The sequence below is a fragment of the Acanthochromis polyacanthus genome, chromosome 5 (assembly GCF_021347895.1).
Source record: "Acanthochromis polyacanthus isolate Apoly-LR-REF ecotype Palm Island chromosome 5, KAUST_Apoly_ChrSc, whole genome shotgun sequence".
NCBI lineage: Eukaryota > Metazoa > Chordata > Actinopteri > Pomacentridae > Acanthochromis > Acanthochromis polyacanthus.
Genome location: NC_067117.1, coordinates 31,038,864 through 31,061,612, shown reverse-complemented (window position 1 = coordinate 31,061,612; position 22,749 = coordinate 31,038,864). Strand labels below are relative to the sequence as shown.

The 22,749-nt window shown below is 40.5% G+C and overlaps 1 non-coding gene across 1 annotated transcript; it reads right to left on the bottom strand.

The window, feature by feature from the left end:
- Positions 1 to 22,092: 22,092 nt before the first annotated feature.
- On the bottom strand, positions 22,093 to 22,164 carry trnaq-cug (transfer RNA glutamine (anticodon CUG)). Its single transcript has one exon. It is a non-coding gene; the product is annotated as a tRNA-Gln (tRNA).
- Between the last annotated feature and the right edge of the window lie 585 nt (positions 22,165 to 22,749).

Genomic DNA, 22,749 nt, shown 5'->3' with positions numbered 1-22,749 from the left:
TCCGTGCTGAGCTCCTTTGACTTTCCCGTTGTAGCGTTTGTGGGCATTTGTATCCACTGAGCCCTATTTAAATGGCCTCAGAGAAGTAGCCAGCTCTAGTCACTCATAATCACTCACAAGAAGTTAAGAGGCAATGCTATGAAGCTTATTTCATTGACACAACTTTCTAAGTCACCAAAATTGCTAATTCATGTTGCTGTATGTATATTTTTGACCCAGCAGATTTGGTCACTTTTTCTGTTAACCCATAATAGTCATAAAAGAACCAAACTTCATGAATGTTTTTTGTGACAAAGAAGTATCTGTTCCAATCACTCTATCAGGGAAAAATCAGAGTTGTAGAAATAACTGGAAACTCAAGAGAACTATGACATTATGTTCTTTACAAGTGTATGTAAACTTTTGACCTCGACTGTACATTGTGTTAGCTAATGGTGTTGAAAGGCTCATTGATGATTAGAAAATCCTTGTGCAGTTATGTTACCACATGGATAAAAGGGTGAGTTTTCATGGAAAACATGAAATTGTCTGGATGACCCCAAAGTTTTGAACAGTAGTGCACATGTGGCACATTGCCTCTCATATAACTTTAGTTGACTCATTTCCCAGTTGCCCTTTTGTGCCTGCAAATGCTTCTCCAGAAACCATCATCAGAACTGAAAGTTTGTCTGACTTCATATGAATTCATTTGGCAGATGTCCAGACCTCCAGGAACCTGCTGCAGTTCAAAACTTCATCTCTGTGCAGTAAAAATGTCAGTTATATTACTTTGTGATGGCCCATATGAACTCGTGGGGAATCATTTTCAGTGCTGAATGTTCAGCGGCAAGCCTCAAGACTGCTGTCTCTCGATCCGCTTAGGCTCAAACGAGCGCTGTTGTTCCTAATCAGCCCAGTGACTTACAGAACTGCACTGGCACTGAAGAGTTTTGCAGAACTTGGTGGAGGGCGAGGAGGGAGTGGAGAGTATCTACCAAATTGTTGATGTTTTAACCTTATAGCCAGGATTTTTTTTTTGAAACACCAAATGTTTTAGTAGTGTAGCATTAACCCCGGAGCCTTGTGGTACCAAAGTTAAATCACAGTGTTCTATGTTGTCCAACTGGGATTCTTTCTTGCTTGTAATTATCCATCCCTTTTCCCCTGCTATAAAAGAAAGGCATAAAATATGCAAACACAAGCTAAATAAGCTCTCGTTTGTTCATTAGTTAGTGGCATAATCACCCTAATCACTGTTTTGTGTTGAAAAAACACAGATAATTTTCAGTTACTGGTTCAGTTTCAGACTTCAGTTCCTAGACATTTTCAGTTTCTTGGACTATTTGGTCCAATGGCTCATTTACATTTGTTATTGTATGCAGTCCGTATACAGATAACTTATCTGTACAACGGAAAATACAGGGTGGAAACACACACAGCGCACATTTGGATCAGAATGCAATCGGAACATCTTATTTGGAAGAGATTAGGTTCATACTGTATCAGGTGTCATGCAGGTGAAGGAAATAGACCCACGATCGCAGAATTTCCTTGATATCGGATGTTTGTTGACAAGTCAGCCAGCCAAACCCAAATATACAGAATCTACATACCAAGATCAGATCAGATTGCATGAACAGTCAAGATAGAGAACATACATTCATGTAACTTTCACGTAAATGCAAATAACCAAGGATGGGATTTCCGTATCTACACATCCAGATTTTTATCCCACTTGAATCTGGAGCAAAGACATCAATTTAGTCTATTTCCACCACCGTGCGTTTCAGATTTTATTCACACCATGTCGATGTTTATTACAAGCTAAAGACATATTTCCATCTTTAGGTTACACAGGCTATCCGTCCAAAGATCCATGTTAAAACCAAATGAAAATAGAGTCAAAAAAGCCATTAGTCTTCCACTTGACTGCTGACCTCTTGCTGCCCGTCGTTTAACTCTGTATCTTGTTTGCCTGTCTGCTTTTTTAAACGTAGGGCTGACACACCATCAAGCAAAGTGGCTGCGGATGATGCAGTAACAGCAAGCTCATCCTCGGACCTGCTAGACCTCTTACTCACTCTCTATGTCAAGCCGTGCCGCCCCGGTCATCTGCTCACAGGTCAGTCTGGGAACTGCTCTGGAAACTCCAAATTCAATAACAAATGTTCCATGAGCTGCTGCAATTACATGATTGAATTTAGACATATAATCATGCTGCCTGTGGAGCTTCATCCATCACTTGTTTAGCGACAAATCATATTTATTCCGGATCTCCCCAGATTGCTCATCCCACCTTAAGTTGCACATTATGATCTTTAATAAATACCTGAATTGAACTGAAATAAACTGCAGGTGTACCAAAGGACTAACTGCCTAATCTGGTCTAATTTAAGCCTGAATGCTCACTAACTCCTTCCTCTCCAATTTTATCTATTAAACATGTTTTGGTATTATGGTATTTGATGAATGACGCTCAGTGTTTTTAATTAAATAGTGGAACGGAGTAAAGACTGCAACCATTTTCATATTTGTTCCCTGAGTCCCATTAATTACGCAGTGCTTTCATCTAATCAATTCATGAAATAACTCAATTCCCCTCTGCATTGCCGAAGCACAAGGACACATAGGATCCAATCAGAGGATTTGGAGGTTGTGAAATGACTGAGTGTGCTGGGTTGTGATGGTAATATAACCGGGGTAATCTTCACCAGACATGCTTTATGAGTTACTGTGGATCTTCAGTCAGCCCAAACTCTTACCTTTTGAATCCACGACACACACAAATGCACATACAGCTCCTATCATCATCATCATCTCGGTGGCAGTATTTCAACAGCAGCAACATTCATCTTCACACCCCATTAACCGAGAGACAAGAATGTCGGGATCATCTGAATGCACGCACACGTTTATGCGCAAGCAGACAATCGCATTGACGTACACACTCCGCCTCCTGTACAGAGACACCTGCAGTGTTTGATCAATAATGCCCATAGCCTTTCCATAATCATCTATGTAGCCTATCATCATTCCAAGTTGGCCTGCGTTGTACACCCTCCACATCCCATCAGCAACCCTCATTCATCACGATGTCAGTGCCGCTCAACTATATTTGTTAGACTTTTTTTTTCTCCCTTTTTTCTTGTGATACTGCTACAACATTCGCACACACCAAACCCCAGAAACAAGTTCGGCTTTTATGCAAGAAGGAAATCTTCTTCTGCAACTCATTTTTCGACGCTGGAAAACCTTCGGATAATTGCCGTCACTCTGCAGGATGAATCCATGTGTGGAAAGTTCAGCTTTGTTCAGACGTTTCATCTCTGGTCGACGTCAGAGATATCAAACTGTAAAGAACAGGAGGGGAAGAATGCACTTTTTTGTCAGCAGAGATGCCTCAAGAACAAAAACCCAAAACAGGCCGTTTGACAAAAACAAGGTCAGTTGCATTGTGGAAATGACAAAAGAGCAAAGAAATAATGCCTGGATACAGAAGTAATAAAGAATGCTTTTTTACTATAACGGCCTCGTATTATGAATGTCACTGTGCAGCTTTTGCTTTTTGAGTGTAACTTCCCACCATGTAGTCTTACAATTGCAAACATGCAATTCTAAACACAGGAAAGTGACACAAAAGAGCCTAAAATGCATAGACATGACATAGAAAATAGGTCTTAAACGGTATTTCCAAAATGATCTCACAGTGGAAGGCCACGAGATAATATTTGGTATCATGTCTTGCTCAATTTTGGAAGTAAAGAGGAGTGATTTGAGTTCATTGGTATACAGAGGAAGGTTGTTTTATGCTGCAGAACTGTGAAGAAGCAATCATAATTGTACAGCCATCTTTCCAGTGTAGTCAAAATGTAATTTTATAGAGTCTTATCTCCCAAAAAATAAATTACTATACAATTTAATTGCATATCTTCTCCTAGACTGCATTTGTTAGTGACAAATCATATATGTTTGCCATTTACTGTGTTGCTTTACCACTATCACTTCTTTTCTCCAAACCAATCATGCATTAGATAAGGCAAATGTGTAACCCCGGTAACTTGGAAAATGGAGGAGAAGCTTCAAACAAGTGGCTAACACTGAGAATGGGTTGCATTTTGACCCAAAACACAGCATTTTTCCTAAACCAAGCCAAGTTTTGTCACAAAAAACTCCACTGAGTAAAAGGAAATATTTGGTTTAATAATAATAGTCCCACATGGGAAATAAATGCTGTGTGAAAGTGAGATGTCCGCCACTTCTCCAACTTTTTAACGGAACATAATTGAGAATGCAGTGGAAGTGCACAGGGACATAATTTTTGGGCCAGAGGATTGTTTTATGACTTCAAAACAGCTGCTTCTGACAGAAACTGGGTAAAATTATGACTAAACCTTTCCCATATTTCACTTCAAAGTGACACAAAGTACATGATACCCAACTTCAGTACCCCAGTATTTCAGCCTGATTTTTGCTGCTTCCCATAATAATGATGAAATAGGATGTGACCACACAGATTTGTGCATGGGGGGGCGTCCTGCAGTTCCAGCGCTTAACTTTCCATTTTCAAGTTTCAAATTTTAGCAGGTCTGGTCTAGGTGACCTGCTTCCAAAAAGATTCTCTTACATTACACATTGTACCGGTTCAATGAAATAACTTTTAAAGCTCACTGTAAAACCCCATAACCTGGTGAAAACACATGCACGCACGGGGAGAACATGCAAAATCCATGCAGAAACATGTCAAGTCAGGACATGAACCAAAGATCTTCAAGCTGCAAGGCGACAGTGCCAACCACTGACCACTGTGCAGCCAAGCAGGGCAATAATGCTTCATTTAAAAACTGAACACGACGATCGAGGCAAAATAAATAAACAACCTTAATTGCTCAGTCTCGACAAACTCAATAAGCATTTTTTAAATAGTTTTATCCAGTCGGTGATGTGCCATTTTGACCAGTAGGAGGTGGCCATATTGGGGCAATTGCCTCTTCTCTTACACCAATGATAGATTTACAAGGGTGGTACAATTTGGCCATTTTGCTTACAGGTGGGATGACATCTCCCCTTAATATCATCTACTGGTTGAAGCCACATTTCTTCAGGAAGTAGATGATCCAGATGGATGATGCAAAAGATCAGATGATGGCAACACAGATGTAAATTTGGTCATTAAAGGCATGGTTGTTGCTAGAGGTACGGACCCGTACCCGTAGCCTGTGGACTACGGATACGGCACTTTCCATTTGCCAATCAGATATGCGAGATCTGGTCACGTGACTCCCGGGAGACGCTAGCGGTACGGACCTGTAACATCGGTACTAGAGGTACGGACCCTAAACCTGACCCTAACACTAACCCTAACCTTAACCTTTGCTTACCTTTCAACAGTTTGCAGTGGTTAGCAGCTTCTTGACTCGTGAGACTCGCGTACGGGTCCGTATCTGTCTGGCAAATGGAAAGTGCCGTATCCGTAGGCCACAGGCTACGGGTCCGTATCTGTAGACACTACCTAAAGGCATTCAGTGGTTTTTAGAAAACACTGGATTATATATTTTTTTAAAAATACCGTTTAATAGCATCTAATACAGCCTAGAAGATGCACTGCTCCCTGTTTGTATTTCATAATAGATGACTTGACTGAATCATCTATTTGCAGACTTAGTAGAGAATCGTTTGAATACTATGGTTTGATTTTGAGAGCTGTGGCAAAAAACTGACTAACGACCTACGTGCTTGCATGTCAAAGGTCCTTCATTTCCACAATACAAGATCTACTTTACCCGGACTTTTTTTTTTAAACTTCTGTATAAAGCAAAGGTAGTAAGTAGAGCTGATAAAGTTCTCCTGGATCTCCACAGAGACATAACTTTCACACCTGGCATTTACCGCCACAATAGTGCTTAAGCCCTCGATTTTTAACATCGACGGCATGTACGCAGCTGTGACTTACAACATTTGCTACGGCCGTTCTGATTAAGTGGTCCAATATTATAGCAGCCTCCCTCAAAGCTGTCAGTAACAACTCAGTGGTGTGTGTTGGTTTGAATTTTGAAATTCAATTTCTGGAAGGTTAAAGATTTGCATTCAATTTAGCACGAAGAAATAAAAAAACATGGACTCACTTTGAAAGACTTTCCTCAAGTTTCTGTTATTGTGAGCGTTTTTGCCCTCATAAGTATAGAAGTAGCAGAAGACTGGTGATGTTGACGTGCACACACACACACACACACACATACACACACACACACACACACACACACACACACACGGGATCCTGTTCATCCAGGCTCTAAGTCTGGATGAGACGAGATAGTTTGGTAGGTAATTGCAACTCGTCTCGCCTGTGAAGTGAGGTGAAGCATAGGTCGGCTGCAGTTGGAAACACGACAGAGGGTGGCTGAAGTGAAGTAAGTGTGTGTGAGTGTTTGTGTCTGTGTTGTGGGCCAGACGGAGAGAGAAAAGACGGCCTGTAAGTCAGTTTAATCTATGAACCAGACTGACAATTGAAGATAAAACACGGCAGCCGGAGAAAGCAGAGGCCTGTAGAGAGTCAGACAGGTTGGGGAAAAAAAAGACAAAGAAACGGTCGACTCATGAGGAAGAAGAGAATTAAATAAAAAAAAGGGAGGTGTCAGGAAGCCGTCCGGCTCCTGACTTGGTTTTGTTTCTGGTTTCTGGCAGGATGCTGTTGCAGCTCCTGCCTGGTTTTGTTTCCCTTTCTCCCTCTCTCGCTCCCAGCTGATTGCTTGCTGCAGGACTAATTATTGCCATTAGACTCAGCTGAGGAGCAATCAGCTCAACTTTATTCACCTGCCTTCCCCTTTTAGTTTAAATATCCCCTGCTCCCCTCTTTCTGTGTGGGAGCATCACAGTTCAGACCTTCCAAGACATGGCTTTCCCCTCACTCCTTCCGTTTTCCCCAACTTTGGACGTTTGAGGATTGGTCCCCCTTGGATTCAGCTGTTTTTGGACATTATTGGTTTTTCTTTTGTGGACTCGACTCCTTTAAAAAACTCAGAGTTTTTGGATTTGCCGAAGCTTTTTCCTTCCCTTTTGGAGAGGATTATCATAGTAGTGAGTACGTTTCCCTTGTGTGTTGATCAGCTACTGAACTCTGGATTTTAGTTAAATAAACCTAATTTCACCACTTACTCCTGTTGCCTGCCTGTTGGTATCTGCACCTGGGTTCTACTTCTTCCATCCGTGACAGGAGGAGACTGAAAAGGAAGGCGGAGGAGATAAAGAAATAAATGACAATGGAAGGGAAGCAAGGAAAGACAAGTGTGAGTTAAAAAGTGGGAAGAGACAAAAAAGAGAAAAGAAAACTCCACGTTCCCCATGGGTGGAAATATACTTTTGGCTGAACTTTAAGCCATATGTCCCCATGCATGGTGCAGTTTTCTGTTTTGGTTTCCCTCATATACACAAAACTTTTAAACTCAGTTTAACAATGGTTAGTAGAAAACACACAAGCAAAGCAGGATCACAATTAAGGATCATAAATACTGTGTAATATGAGCAACAAAACTCAGTTGTGTGTTTCTCTCCCTCGACACCAGCCAACATTACCTAAACATTTTAATACATTTTTAAAGGCCACATTTTAGTCTCATGTTCAAACAACATTGTATCTGTATCATTTCCAATACTGTTCCTATAAGGTGTTACGGCCCCCATACAAACAAGAAAGCACACGGCTCAATAGAGGTAGGAGGCTGTAACGTGAAGAAGGACGCCACACAGAAAGGTTACAGTTGCAACCACAAGCTTTATTTGGTTAACCCAAAGTGATCAACAAAAGAAACACAAACCCAAAAGGAAACAAAGGAGGGCTGGAGAGCCCGGCCGAAAAGAACAAAAGTGGGAAGACGTTGGGGCCACCACGCAGTGGGCCGTCACTCCCGGCGTTTCCCCCTAAACTACCTAAAAATTAGAAACTAAATCTGAAATGAACAGAAGACAAATAACGGAACTGTCGGTAATCTGCAGTCCAAACTAACACAACAAAAGAAAACAACAAAACCCCAGCACCGAAACCTGCATGGGGGGAAAACCTGCTTGGGGGGGAAGAAAAAGAACAAGGAGGAAGGGAAAAAACCTTTCCTACCTGACCAGGTGTCTGTGCCATGTGCCATGCTGTGCCACCTGCCACCTGTCTTTCCACTCTGTCCCTCTTATCCCCTCCTCCTCTCCCCACCTGAGCGCCAATTGCTGAGAGAGAGAGAACGTAACAAAAGGTTAAAAGTCAATAAAGGCATAATCTGTTAGAGGATGGCAGATTATGCTACATGCTAACAAAGACAGAATGTTCTTGAACCAACAAAAGAAAACAAAATGTTTTCAAGATGTTATCGAGGCCTACAATAGCAGAACATGTTTAATAAAGCATTCCTGCATTGTGATATTGACATTAACAAACAGTAGAACATTTTGCCTAAAATGTTCAGAGGATTTTTTTGGGATTTTGCTGAGGTGCCGTGTTGGAAAACTCTTTTCCAAAACAGTACTGCAATGTTACCCAGTGTTACATATTAAACAACAAAAGCACCCAGACAGTGCAGTACTCTGCCAAGGCTGTTCATTCCCCCATATGGCATTGTCAGAAATGCCGCATGTTTTTTATTTTTATTTTTACAAATGCAGCATTTGTTTATTAGTTATTAATGATCAGAAATCACTTCAACACAGAATGTGGCAATTTAATATAGATGCACCCACAAACAAAATGCCCTTGTGATGATCACAGGCGTGTGTTATGCATGTGTACGTTATGTACGGATACCAAATCACGTGACCTAAATATATATATATATATGTAGTGGGGGGATGGGAATAGATGGGACTCGGAAACACCCCCACAATTTAATCAATTGTTCCTTGTATCATTTCCGATGGATAAGTCCCAATAAGTCTGTAGCAGTGTATTTGTAGTAGGATCATCATCATGTGATCGTCAGCAGGCAGCTGACGTAGTGTTCACTTGTTGTCATAGTTACAGTGATGCCGTGCCAAAATCTAATCTCTTGGTCCGTGTGTCATTTCTGACCTTCCCTGAAAATGTCATCGAAATCCATTAATCTATTTTTGAGTACTGTTGCGCACTAACAGACAGACCAGTGTTGATCATTACATAAATCCACCGCATTCCTTGGTGGAGTAACAAAGGAGTGACATTCCCAACACACCATTCAGAAAATTCTTTAAAGAATATCAGTGGGTGATGCTCTCACATGGTCTTCAGAGAACATTATCCAACTTTTCAAGAAAATAATGTGGAATCTTAAAAAGCATGACTAGAACTTTGCAGAACTTTCTTAGAACATTTGTCAAACTAAATACTAGCTGAGTTATGATCTTGTCCCTATACCCCGACTTAAAGTTATCGCAATTGAACTACAGGAAGATTCATTTAGTTCAATTGTGATAACTTTAAATTTGCATCCAAGATTTATGTGGGAAAACTTTGTCTATGTAAAAGTGCTACACAGATTCACTTCACCTCATACCAAAGCAATTCCATTGGAATAACTTGACATTATTTGTCTGCTCTTATAAAGAAACTGTGAGACCTTGGTGATTCGAAAATGCTATAAAATATGTTTGTCATTTTCGTTATTTAAAAAAAAAAAAAAATTGGTCTACCACGGGGAGCAACTTGTTTAGTGTTTTACCGAAGGACACCTCAGCATTTGGACAGAAAAGGACGAGGATCAAACAAACTCCACAATCAGTAGATAACCGACTTTAACACCTGAGCCACACTCCACTTTTACTGTTCAAAAAGCAAAAAGTCAGTGTGGCCAAGAATTCTATTTCCTCCAGTGAGATGCTCAAGCCGCCAGACACAAACAAGCAAGAAAACATACCAAGGAAAGCCCTAAAACTGATGTATTTTCCTTCACTAATTGATTTTCTCTCTTGAAGTGCTTTAAATTCTCTTAGACACACCACTAGGAGTCAACACCTGCTCACATTTTCATAAACTCTTGTCTCCCAACATCTGCATTCCCATGCAACTAAAATGTATTCTCAAATACATAATTTCTCCCTGAAAGATAAGAGTATGACATGTGTTTTATTTCAAAGAGCCACGATGTCCACTATAGCAGCGAGATGCATAAGCGGAACCACGATTCTTACTCTTAAGTCTTGTTTTCATCCTTAGTTTTACGGTTTGGTTGGGTTTAGACACCAAAACGAGTTGGTTAAGTTTAGCAGTTGTCATTCTTTAAAGGAAAAAAAAAGCTTTTTTCAAAAATATCTGAAGCTTCTCTTTCATTTTCTGGGTTACCTTGATGATTCATACATGTAGATCAAATATATGATGGGTGGTGGTAAGAGGAGTGGCAGTAAAGCAGTAAAGTCAATTCCAGGGACATACTGATTCTAGACATTACTGTGATATACATTTCTGTCAAAACATAACTGAGAAAGCATTTTTCGTTGTGTAGGGATGTGGTTTTTAGACAATGCAGCTGCAGAAACACACTTTTAGGCTCAATCGTGACATTTTGACAGTGAAAAATAAGAAACTATTTCTGGAGGTTCCTGGAGAAAACATCAGTGTCAAGCATGTGACAGCTGAAGGGATTTGAGCAGACCCACTGTCTGCAGTGGAGATGGGTTACTGTTCGAGATGGTTGAGAAGGATAGGTAGCTTCCCAGCTGCTGCACCCTTGATCACATCTGTATTTCTAACCTGCCAATGACGGCATCTACTGTGTGTGCAGCTCTACAGCTTTATCCACTGTTACCTCTTGGCAATCAGTGACATCTATTTGTGCTGAAAAAGTGAAAATAGCTAAATTTCTCCAAATGTCTGATTACAACATCTGCCAAATGCTGTGATTGTTCCATAAAATGCACTGAACCACTTACAGTTAGTCAGCATGAATTGATGGAGTGGTTGAAAGAAGAAAAAAACAACAACAAGTGGACCGTCCACTGGTTTGGTGAGCAGCGCTGCACCTGTTCAACTTTGAAATGATTAAAGCCTTTCCAAGCTTACGGATCGTCCTGAAGTTTAATTTCAAAAACTGCAGGAACAAATATCTTCAAAATTGTGCTTGCAGAACAGTTGCAAGCATCAGCAGGGTCGATGGTGCAGTCTGAAGTCAATTTTATCAAAGTGTTTGGCTTTTCTATGTCCCAAAGCAACACCAAAGCAGTTAAAAAAAACAACAACATAATTTGCAGGTTTTTGAATGCTTATATGACAGACCACTATGCAATCAGAACAGCTTGACCCATAAAGTAAATTGCACCAAGTGTGAATAAGGGCTTAGAATAGAAAACAGCGAGGCTACTATTCAAACATATACATTTACAATGACTTATTGGTAATAAAAACTTGCATTGCATAGGTGCTACAGACCACCTTGTCCTCAAACTGGGGATGCTCTCTCCATTCCTCCCTCATTGCTTGAGCCACCACTGTTGTTCTCTTCAAATGGAGAATCATTCCACCAAACCATGTAGGAAGATGAAGTGAAGAACACTTTTTTATTCAACACCACAGATGATAAAAAATACAACCCTGCACTGCCTTAATGTTAATTTAAGTGAGTCAGTGGAGGCATTTCCACAACACATCGTGAATTTAGATTTAGGCCATGTGGGTTGCATTTGAATGAATTTGTTTGTAACACATCTTAGTTCTAATTTATTCCAATTTGATTCTTTGAAAGAGTGTCAGCCGGCTCCTGTGATAAAACCTGCTTCACATTTAAATATTGCACTTTTTTTCCCCAGCTCTTAATCACTTAACGAAGCTGAGAATACAGAATAAAGAAAATTAAAACTGCATTGCACTTCAATGGCCAGAAGCGAAACACCAAATCTGAGAAAGATGGAGAGAATAAAGGAAAGAAGAAGGGAGGTGAGAAAGGAGAAGGATTATTGGTAATTGAAAGATAAAATGGTAATCATCCAGAAGGGGCGAAAGATTAGAGCTCTCCTTTTTCATTTAAGGGGTAGACACATGGGAGCGATGGAGACCGAAGGACCGAGAAGGAAAGACGGAGGAGGGAAAAGAGAGAAAAGTGCAAGAGACAACTGGAGAGGGAGAGCGAAAAGAGTGATCTGCTCAAATTCCACTTTTCTACCACTCATCTTTCTTCATAATAGAACTGTCAAATCAATGCGGAGCTTAACGACAAGCTGCTCTCCTGCCTCCCGCTCCCTCCTTTACTCCATCTATTTAGCCCCCTATTTTCATCTATTCTCGCTCTCATTTTCTAGCCAAACTGTCCTTTTATAGTTTTTAATCAACCTTTATTTAACCAGGTGAGTCTTGGTGCACCTTTTCCAATTTTAACAGGAAAAATGTTGCAAAAAGGCGATTTGTGTCTGATAATTCAGACTCATTTTATTATTCACTTCCTCTGCATCTCGTCTTTTCACTCTGTCCTCTCTCTGCTCCTTGTCCTGTTTTCCTTTTTATACAACATTACTGTCGTTATTTTCTTCCACCTCTGCTGCTGTATTTTTCCTTGCTCCTCCTCCCCTCTTTCTGTAATCCCACTCAATTTTCTGCCTCTTTAGTGTATGTAAATTTTGCCTAAAAAGCTCTGCACTTAAAAAGCACTGGTGGTCTTGGTTCTGAATATTTGATGGAGGATATATCCTACTTTCATGCTAAAAAAAAAAGTAATAGCAAACTTAGAGAAATGGAATTTTCCCTAAATGGAAAAACACAGTATTCTTAAGTCCTGTGGACTGTTGAGGACAACACATCTTGGACGTAAAGGCAGGAGCTAAAAGTGATATTGCTGATTTGAAACATTCATTGGTCCGACATCACAAGCTTTGTAATGCTGCTGCTTTGATCACTTCATCAACAAACTTCAACACTGATGACAGACTCAAAAGACTGAATCCAAAAGTACACACTTTAACAATGACTGTGATTGCCTAAAGCACATTTTTTTATTCTAAATCTTCTCAAAACTAACCAAAGGTAATGCTCCCATACAACTAAACTGATGCAACCAGTTTTTTTTTTTTTAATGGATTGCATTTGATAAAAATAACAATGTTCTGAAAGGATTGTTTTTTAATCCCTTTTTCTATACCCAACCATGGATTTGGTGCCCAAACTTAGCCACGCTTCTTACAGCTTGTTATTGTTGTGAAAATGTCCCAGTGGGTTCAGAAAATAGGCCCAAATGTGGTCGGCAGGTTGTGACAAATATATATACTCACACGCAAAAGAAATGCAAGTTTCTTTTACCCGATGAAAAATGAAATTTGGTTTCCCAGAACAAAAATGCATTTGGTACTTTGTGGTGCATGGTGTGTTCTTAACATTTTCTGTTGCGTTTTGTAAGGTTGGTGTGAAAACGGAAAACGGAAAACGAATCGTCGTAATACACCAATGCATTGATGATGTGGACATGATTCACACTTTGCACGTGCAATTGAATATGCGTGATTTATCGACACCTTCAGTGGGTATAAATTTCATTCAAGATCATAGGCATTTCGCTTGCTGTTTAACTATGCCACGCTTAAACCAAATTGAGAGGAACCAAGCCATCGGACGTCTGCAAGCTGGAGAGTCTGTCCACTTCGGGGAAGGTCATCGGTGCTCTGTGTGGTGTTGTATCGACGCTGGAGACGGTAAATGGTGGTGATATTGACATTAAAGCGACGGGCAATGTCTCAGACAGACTGCAAACAGGAAGGCAAACATGAGGTAAGTGAATAGAAGGGAAGCAACCAGGGTAAAATAAATAAATGAACAAACCAGAAACAGACAAGAGAATCCAGCAGGGGACCATGAAGTAGGTAAACAGACAAGACAAAGGAAAAGGCGAGACATTTTATACACTGACAGCTGATTGGGGAGATGAGGTAAAACGAATGAGACCAATCAAAAAAGCTGGGAAACAAAGACAGGAAGTAAAGACACAAGTGTCATGCAAGGGAAGGTGTTTTCAAAATACAACAGGAAGTAAACAGAAGCCAAAACCTGAAGAGAATGCAGTTAAACTCTACAGTAATGCAGTTTTGGGGAGAAAGGACTGACTTAATGATGCTTTAATCTGCAATCAAGCTTTTAGTTTTGTTTCAATTTTTTTTTTGCGCCTTTAATGTAATGATAAAAAAGATGACTGGCAATGAGGAGATGCTAAAACTATGACAGAAAGTGTCAACCAAAACGTGATATTTTCCTAAGACTGAACCAAGTAGATTTGGTGTCTTCTTTACAAAACCAAATCAAAAGCAAACAGTGAGGGAAGATGAAACTTTAAGTGAGATGCAAGCCCTAGTTTTCCTTGGTGAGAATCCTGTTAAAGTCCCAGAGGTCTTTTCGACAATGTCACAGTCCTCCAGTGAGAAAATTTGCTTTTTTAAATTCTGTTTCATGAAAGTAAAGTGTAGCTGTATATAAACATGTTTTTTTTGAAGACATTGGCTGGGAAGAAGTGCATTAACATTGTTTTTTGGGCACTTTATGGGACAAAAGTTTGCTAATTCACCCACTCACACAGACATGCACTGACCGTTCAAAGGATTTAACCCATGACTTGTCATCTTCAAGACAATTTCTCTAACTGCCCGAATGGCCCCGCCAGGATGATGAGGGGAGGAATGAGATCCTCCTATCACAGCTCCCCCCTGCTTTTCAATTCCTCTCTCTGTGGGTTCGTACGGCAAAAAACTCTATGAAGAATATTCTGTCTCTGAGAGACTCTCACTGTTGCTTGCTCTCTCTAGTACACTTCACTGCAGGTTCACACGGGGAGAATGATTCGTCTCTCTTTCTTTTCCCATTTGTCTTCACTGTGGGTTGGCAAAAGAAAAATGCCATAGAGGAATGTTCTCAATTTTTCTCCCCTGGCTGTCTTGCCTCTTGTCCTTTATATCTTTTTTTCCATTTATAGATGTCTTCAGGAATCCTTTAGATGACAAATAGCACTTGTCTGATTCTGGCGAGATTTAAGTACTTCATGTGTTTGTGGTGAAGCTGAAGGCCACCAAGGCTTGAAGATGATGCAATAAAACACACACACAAAAAAAGCTTGAGAACCAACAACAGTGAGGAATGAAGCAACATGTTCTTTTTAATGTTTCTTTTCACTCTTATAAATATAATACCATCAAGTGGCAACTTCTGGTGCCAAAAATTGCAGTTCCTGGAATGCCCACTTGAGACTAACTCCTAAAGTAAGTCAATCTCCATAGAATTCCGATGTTAAACTGGCCAGATTTACAGCTGGAATAAACATGTTTACAGCCTGTTACAATAAAGATTTTTGTCTCTATGATTACTTTCCCTCTTCTTGCAAGTGTACACGGGGTGGGTTTTTATTTAAGTGAAGCAAATACACTTTATTAATGCTCAAAGTTATGTATAATTAGGGGTTTTGAAGTGGGTGCAATCTCAAAACATGGTTTACATGATTCTCTCATGATCCACAGGAATGTTCTTTGTTTTTGAATAAGTTGGGAAATAGGTAGAATCAGCCACTGCCAAGAAAGCAATGGCTGGAGCCAGTACACTAATCTTCATTTGATGGGTTTATAGGGGTGTTTTTTACATGCAAAGGCTCCGTCGTATCCCAACATAAGATGTTAAATGAGTGCACGACTGAGTGATGTACCCGAGATGACTTAAAACACAGGACACGAGTAAGGGTACATGTCCACAGGATCCGTCAATTTCTCACCTCCCATTCATCGTCTAAGTGAAATGCTCCATGTCTCATTCTGGTTGCGGTACAACGTGTCCTCCTGGAGTTGCCTGCAGCTCATTTGCATAAAGTAGACTTGACTTCTACTTTATGCAAATAAGGCACAGGGAGTGGAGGTCAGGTACGAAGCGAAACTTTCATAGAACGTGTCAACTGTTAAACTAAGATGAGGACAGATTCAGCAACTGGACAGCTTATTTATTGCTTCAGATGTTTTCAGCAATGCTTTTCTCAGAACTGTTTTTGTAATAAAACAGAAAATTTGCAACCAAGCTGCCGTGTTGGTCCGACGCCTCTACCAGACTGAATTTCTGTCATGTGACCACCTAGCGGCCCACTAGTGCATGCCACTAACCCCTAAATTCCACATAATGCGAAACCACCGCGCCGCGCAGCGCAGCGCCACGCTCTTGAATCGTACTGCACAGCACTGAGAACCCATTCTCTTCTATCAGACAATTTCCACTGCACACGCTGCGTCTCTGAAGTGCCAGCGCGCGCCACGGCGCTGGAGATTCGCTTCAGGTCTATTTTCTGCGCCGCCGCTTCAAAACCTCGTAAATTCACTGTCGTTGAGAAAGCACCAAACAGGAAGTTAAACCGGAACTTTCAAAATAAAACACAATGCACGACCTCTCGAACGTAAATTTTTACCTGTATGTTGTTATTACACCTCCGGAGGCATGAGCATCAGGTCAACAGGGTCCCAGATACAACACGACGCCATGGGCGAAGAGAAATTACCGTTTTTTTATATAGAATAAACCATACAAAATTAACTATTGGATAAAGAAAAGCACTCATTTGAGATCAAAACATAAATCATGTACTCAACCATGCTAGAAGTACTATAAATCACAGAGCAATGTGGCTGGGTCGAGCAGAGCGACCTTGTAGAAGCGAAATGAGGTGTGGTTTATTTATTTTCTGTTTATATCATGTGTTTTTATCGTGTGATATCGCTGTTCACACGAGAGCCTCTCTGAGGAGCAGCCCTTCCCATCCGGACGGCGCGCCGCTGCGCTGCGCTTGTAGCGTGCTTTGACTTTCGGAGCAAGACAGCGGCGCTTCGTTCCGTTGCGCGGCGTGGCACAATCACGTTATGTGGACCTTCGGGGTAAGCAGGCGACATTCAAATGCAGCACGTTCCCATGCAAGGGAAAATGCCAATGTGGACACACACCATTTAAGCCTCTCTTCATTAGGAATCAACACATGATTCACCACTTTAAGTTTCTTTTATGCTGACCGCATTAGTGAGGTCCGTGTGGCTCTGTGCGGAAAAATTGCGTAATTTTAATAGCTATGCCCCCTCGAGCGACCGTTCTCACGTGGAAAATTTACACGTCGTGCACCTCTACATTTTTCTGTTTTTGCGGACGGAAAAACATGGCGGAGAGCCAGGACCTACTTGTAGCTGAAGTCGAGAAATGCATGCACTTATATGATTCATCACATAACAGGGTTATGAACAATTCATGTGTGAAATTAAAACTAACTGCTGAAATGCAGCTATTTGGTAAAATGCCATGTTGTAAGTGGTGGAAACAATGGCAAACTTCTTCTTCTCTAGTTTATTACTAGAGCAGACTAGGTAGACGTGTGTTACACTGATACACTGCCCCCTGCAGTTTGGGAGCAGATACCGCATGGAGTACAAATGCACACACGTTCTCTCGTGTGAATTTACAAGCGTCTAATTTCTGCACAGCTCGTTCATGCGGAAAGTATAACCCAACCTTTACACCCAAACATGGCTGCAGCTCACTGCAGGATGGTTTACTTGGACGCTGTCTGTTTCTGGATTTCAAACAAGACCAACTTTGCTTGGAAACCTTCTCAGTTATTGCGAAATCAGTTCAGCAAAAATTGTGTCTGACATACTGAAAGTAAGAAACAAACCATGCAGTTGCTGTGTCTGCCTTCAGTTTAGATTAGCAACAGTTAGTTTAAGAGTTTCTGAAGTTTTGTGAGGCATCGGCTCACCCTCGAGGCTCCTTATTTGCATAAAATAGCCAAGACTTGAACTTTACACCAATAAGGAGCATCATGTCTCTCGAAACAAGGCTACCAGAATGCATATCGATAATAAATGAAGTGCTGAAGTGACGGATCTTGCAGAAATGTACCATCAGAACCACTGTTTGAGTTTGTCCATCTTTATATCCAATTATTACTTACATGAAGGTGCCCTTTGTGTCAGTTTATGTTTTGGTTCACTCAGGATAGAGACAGCTTGGCATCTATGTCTGCATTATTACTTCTCTCTGAATATGGTCACATCAGCCAGAACTGACAAGCTGTTCTCACCATGTCTACACAGAAGACATACGGTAGTATAGCAGCTCTTAGCTCCATTTTTCTGTCTGTGTCTATACAGGAGGTGATCTGACATAGTTCTGAGCTGATAATTGGAATTTTAGAAGCGTACAATCACTGTAGTTATGCATGTAAAATGCAAGAAAATACACTTGAAGCATAAAGAATACACATGTACGGGCCTACAGTGTGAATAAAACTAGTGATGTTATGCTACCAGACCAGTGTAGATAGTTGGATTGACAGTAGTTTCTGGTCTGTCACACATGCATGAGCTGGACGAGTGAGAAACATGGCTGAAATGCTGTCTGTGCAGACAGGCCTGACATGTTGCAGGAGTCTGCAGTAGAATATCAGCTAATTAATGCTTTCCTTCTGGATTTCATTTATTTCAAACATCACCGGATTAAATGTAAGATAGCTGACACTAAAGATCAGTGTTTTTTTTATCACAATTGTCTCATTGATACAGATCTATAGCTCTGGATGTGCAATCAAACGTATAGTTATCTTTCAGCTCAGTTCTTGTCCACACACTTGGAGTTTGGACGTCTCAAATCTCAGGGCTTCAAACACATACCATCAAATCTGAGTTGAATACCAAAAACAATTTAAATCCTATTTAGATAATGTGACATTTGGGCTTTGTCTGCTACTTCATAGCCGTGAATGGTAGGAGCAACATTTTGTAAAACTGTCCGGCGCTCATCTGTCCATCATTGTCCTCTCATTATAAAAAGAAGGCTGGAAGGTTATCTGAGTTAGCCAAAAGTTTTCAACAAAGCACATTGTTTAAGCTTATGAGTCGTTCTAAAAAGTAATGTCACTCATTCTATTGTACTTGATGGATGTGAATTCAGCAGTAAAGCAACCTGGAAAGAATTGACTTTGTCCAACTGTCTGCAGCCTTTGGAATGTAAGGATAAGCATCGGATACAACATAAAAAAACACAGATAGGTGATACAAATATTGATCATCATGATATCTCCTGCTTGGAAACCTTTATTCATTATTCATTATTTATCTTTTAGAATTGATTTTAAGATTGTTTTACTAGTTTTTAAGTCTTTAAATGGTCTTGCTCCTTTTATTTATCCAATTTGCTTTTACCCTATGAACCCAGTAGAGCCCTCAGGTCCTCAGGTAGTGGTCTTTTAATAGTCCCTAAAGTCAGAACTAAAACATACGGTGAAGCCTCTTTTTATTATTACGGCCCCCGTCTGTGGAACAGCCTACCTGATGACCTGAGGGCAGCACCTACTGTTCATATTTTTAAAAGAAAACTCAAGACCTACCTTTTTAGTCTGGCTTTTAGCTAATGATATTTATCAATACCATTTGATCTTATTAATTAATTAATTAATTTATTCATTTTTATTTATTTATTTTATTTATTTATTTTTATTGTTATTTTAGTCTTAGCTCCAGTGTTCCCTCATTTTTAATGAAAGATGGCGTTTCCTCAGTCCTCTTTTTATGTTTTTCTGTTAAAATCTGTCCCACATATCTTTGTATGTGTGTGTGTGTGTGTGTGTGTGTGTGTAAGTGAGTGTGTTTACTGTATGTGGATTGGTGGGTTGGAGGGGTGGCTGTATTTCTCATTTTTAATTTATTTTGTCCTTTTATTTCTATGTAAAGCACTTTGTGCTACAAATTTTGTATGAAAAGTGCTATACAAATAAAGTTTGATTGATTGATTATTCCTGGCATTAAGGATGTTGCTTTCCACCCACTTAAACATCACAAAGGAAACTACCGCAATATTAACCAGGTGGCTGAACGCTCTGTGTTTTCCAACAATAATTATGTCCAAAAACTGAAAAACAATGACAAACAATGTCATCGCTTTTTTTTATAAAAAGCAAAAATCAGTCACACAAAATGTGACAAAATATCATTGGTGACTCAAATACTGACCGTTTTTCATGCTTTCCTGGAACCATACCTGAGAAAACAGGACTGAATTGGTGAAATAGTGATGGTTTTATTGTCACAGAGGAGCTCCGTGGATCCTTTTTCCAACTAAATTGTCTGTTTCAGCTCATTTATTGATTCTTCAGTTGAAATAATAAATAGGCTTTGTGCAGTTATTTGACTGCAGTGGGAGGTAACACTGTTGTGTTCAGTGGTCTTGTTGATTTTTGTTGTTTTTGCTGCTGGTGTGATTTAGCGCAAATTCCCCTTTATTTTCCCTTTTGTTCCCTTTTCCTGTTACCTTTGAATAAAACTATGTCCCCTATTCCCGCCCTTTGCAGGACTACTGATCTGTTTTGTTCTACTTTCTCCCCACTAATGCAATAAATCCTTTGTTTTTGTGCATGTGAAGCACCTCCCCGCGTGCGGTAGCGTGTAGTAACTGTGCAAAATCAAAAGCTGCTGTCTGCATACTCAGCAGGTGTGTGCATGAGTGTGTTCCCATTTTGATGCTTAAATACCATCCCAGAGTGGGGCCTGAGGATGAGAACTGGAACCAGGTTACTCATTTATATCGGAGGATTGCGTCTGTGGGGAAGAAAGGAAAAAAAATAGACAGAGGAGGGAGGAATGTGCTGAAAAAGGGAGAAGATGGAGGGGAGGAAATGGAGCGAACGCAGTGGATAATTCAGGATGTGGTTTGGAGGAAGACAAGGCAAAGGGGAGCGAAGAAAGGAAATTAGAAATGGGGAGATTGAGTGAAAATCAAAGGTAAAGATGGGAGAAAAGGTAGAGAGAAAATATAGCATATGCAGGGAGGACATTATGGAAAATACTTACAGGATAGAGTAGAAGTGAAAAGCGACAAGCTCAGAAATCACTGGTGCATTTATCCAGCATCCATTTCTTTTGCCCCACTATCAATTTCCTTAAGATGTGGTTCCATGCAGGGTCTTGTACTTGTGCTATTGCTTACAAAATTACACTGTTTTTTGGATACTTGCTAAATCATGTACTCAGACCATACCAATATTTGAGTTTGACCGTGCACAGGTGTGTTTATACCAACACTATTGACTTGAAACGGGGAAAAATACATGTCTCAAGTGCTTTTGTTATCTTGCAAGTGGTACATGTTCTTTGAATGAAATTAAGTTAATCGTTAAAAAAATGCAAGGATAAGTTTGGTCTAGAGTTAGCAAAACAAGTTGTGGATAGTATAAATCTCCATCCATCCATTATCTATACACCGCTTAATCCTCATTCGGTGGGTTAGGAAGCCCATCATAGCCGACCAGGGGTGAAAACAGGGGACACCCTGGACAGGTTGCCAGTCCAACCGTAGCATCCCAGCTTCATATACAGACCAACCACTTTGTATATGTACCAGGGCTACATATACAGCCAAACAATCCCACTTGCTATCACACCTGTGGACAATTTAGAATTACCAATTAACCTCAGCATGTTTTTGGACTGTGGGAGGAAGCCGGAGAACCCGAAGAAAACCCACACATGGCCGGGGAGAACATGCAAACTCTATGCAGAAAGATCCCTGGATGCAAACTGGGGATCTTCTAGCTACAAGGCAAAAGTGCTAACTGGAGAGACACTGTGCAGCTAGTATAAATATTGCCATACTACATTAAATAAATTTGTAGTGCAAAGTTTCAGGCCCAGCAGAGCAACTTAGCATTAATATTTCCTCATGTTTGTGTCCAAACAAGTCACATACAAACGCATACCAACAAGCTATTCGTGCCACTTTAATTCAGTTTTAACCACAGAAAAAATAACTTGGTTAAGTTCAGGCTCAAACATACCTTTATTAGGGGGCTGGGGTTCACTGTTAGTGAGGTAACGTCTTCTGTGCATTGCTAACTATCTTCTGAAAGGCTTTTCTGTATCCTGCTGGTGTAGCGCGTAGTGATACAGTATGCCAGCACATGCCTGATGACCACCAGCAGCTTCTCCTGCAGGTTGTTTTTCCTGAACGTCCTCGGAAAGTGGAGTCACTGCTGTGTATGGACTGTTGCGTTGGTGTTAGTAGTCCAGGAAAGATCTCCATAAGTGTGTGCTCTGAGGAACCTGGAGGCAGCGACTCTTTCCACATAGCTCCCATTGATGGCTAATAGGTCAAGGTCTGCTCGATTCTTTTTTAAAATAACACAAAACAAGGATAGGTTCCACTGAGATTTGAACTCAGATTGCTGGATTCAGAGTCCAGAGTGCTAACCATTACACCATGGAACCCCTTGCAACCAAATCTAAGCACCTTTCTACCTGCCACAAGAAACATTTGTCACTGAGGCCATCTGGATGGTGTTTGTATAAAAAATTAGTTTAGCAACAGTTTAAGAGATTGCTGAAGTTTCGTGAGGCATCAGATCATACTTGAGGCTAAATGTGCTGAAGTGACGAATCTTGCGGAAATGTACCATCAGAACTGCTGTTTTAGTTTGTCCATCTTTATATCCAATTATTACTTACATGAAGGTGCCCTTTATGCTTTCAACTGATGGTGTCAATTTATGTTTTGGTTCACTCAGTATAGGGACAGTTTGGCATGTGTCTTCATTATTATCGATACTAGCTGCTGTTTCTCTCTGAATTTATTCACATCAACCAGAGCTGACGAGCTGTTCTCACCATGTCTACACAGAAGACATACAGTAGTACAGCAGAGTGTACAGGAGGTGCTCTGACATAGTTCTGAGCTGATAACTTGAATTTTCAGAAGCCCAACACACAATCACTGTAGTTACAGTGACAATTGGATTGACAGTAGTTTCTGTTCTGGAGGCAGCAACTCTTTCCAGCCCTCCCACACACGCACGC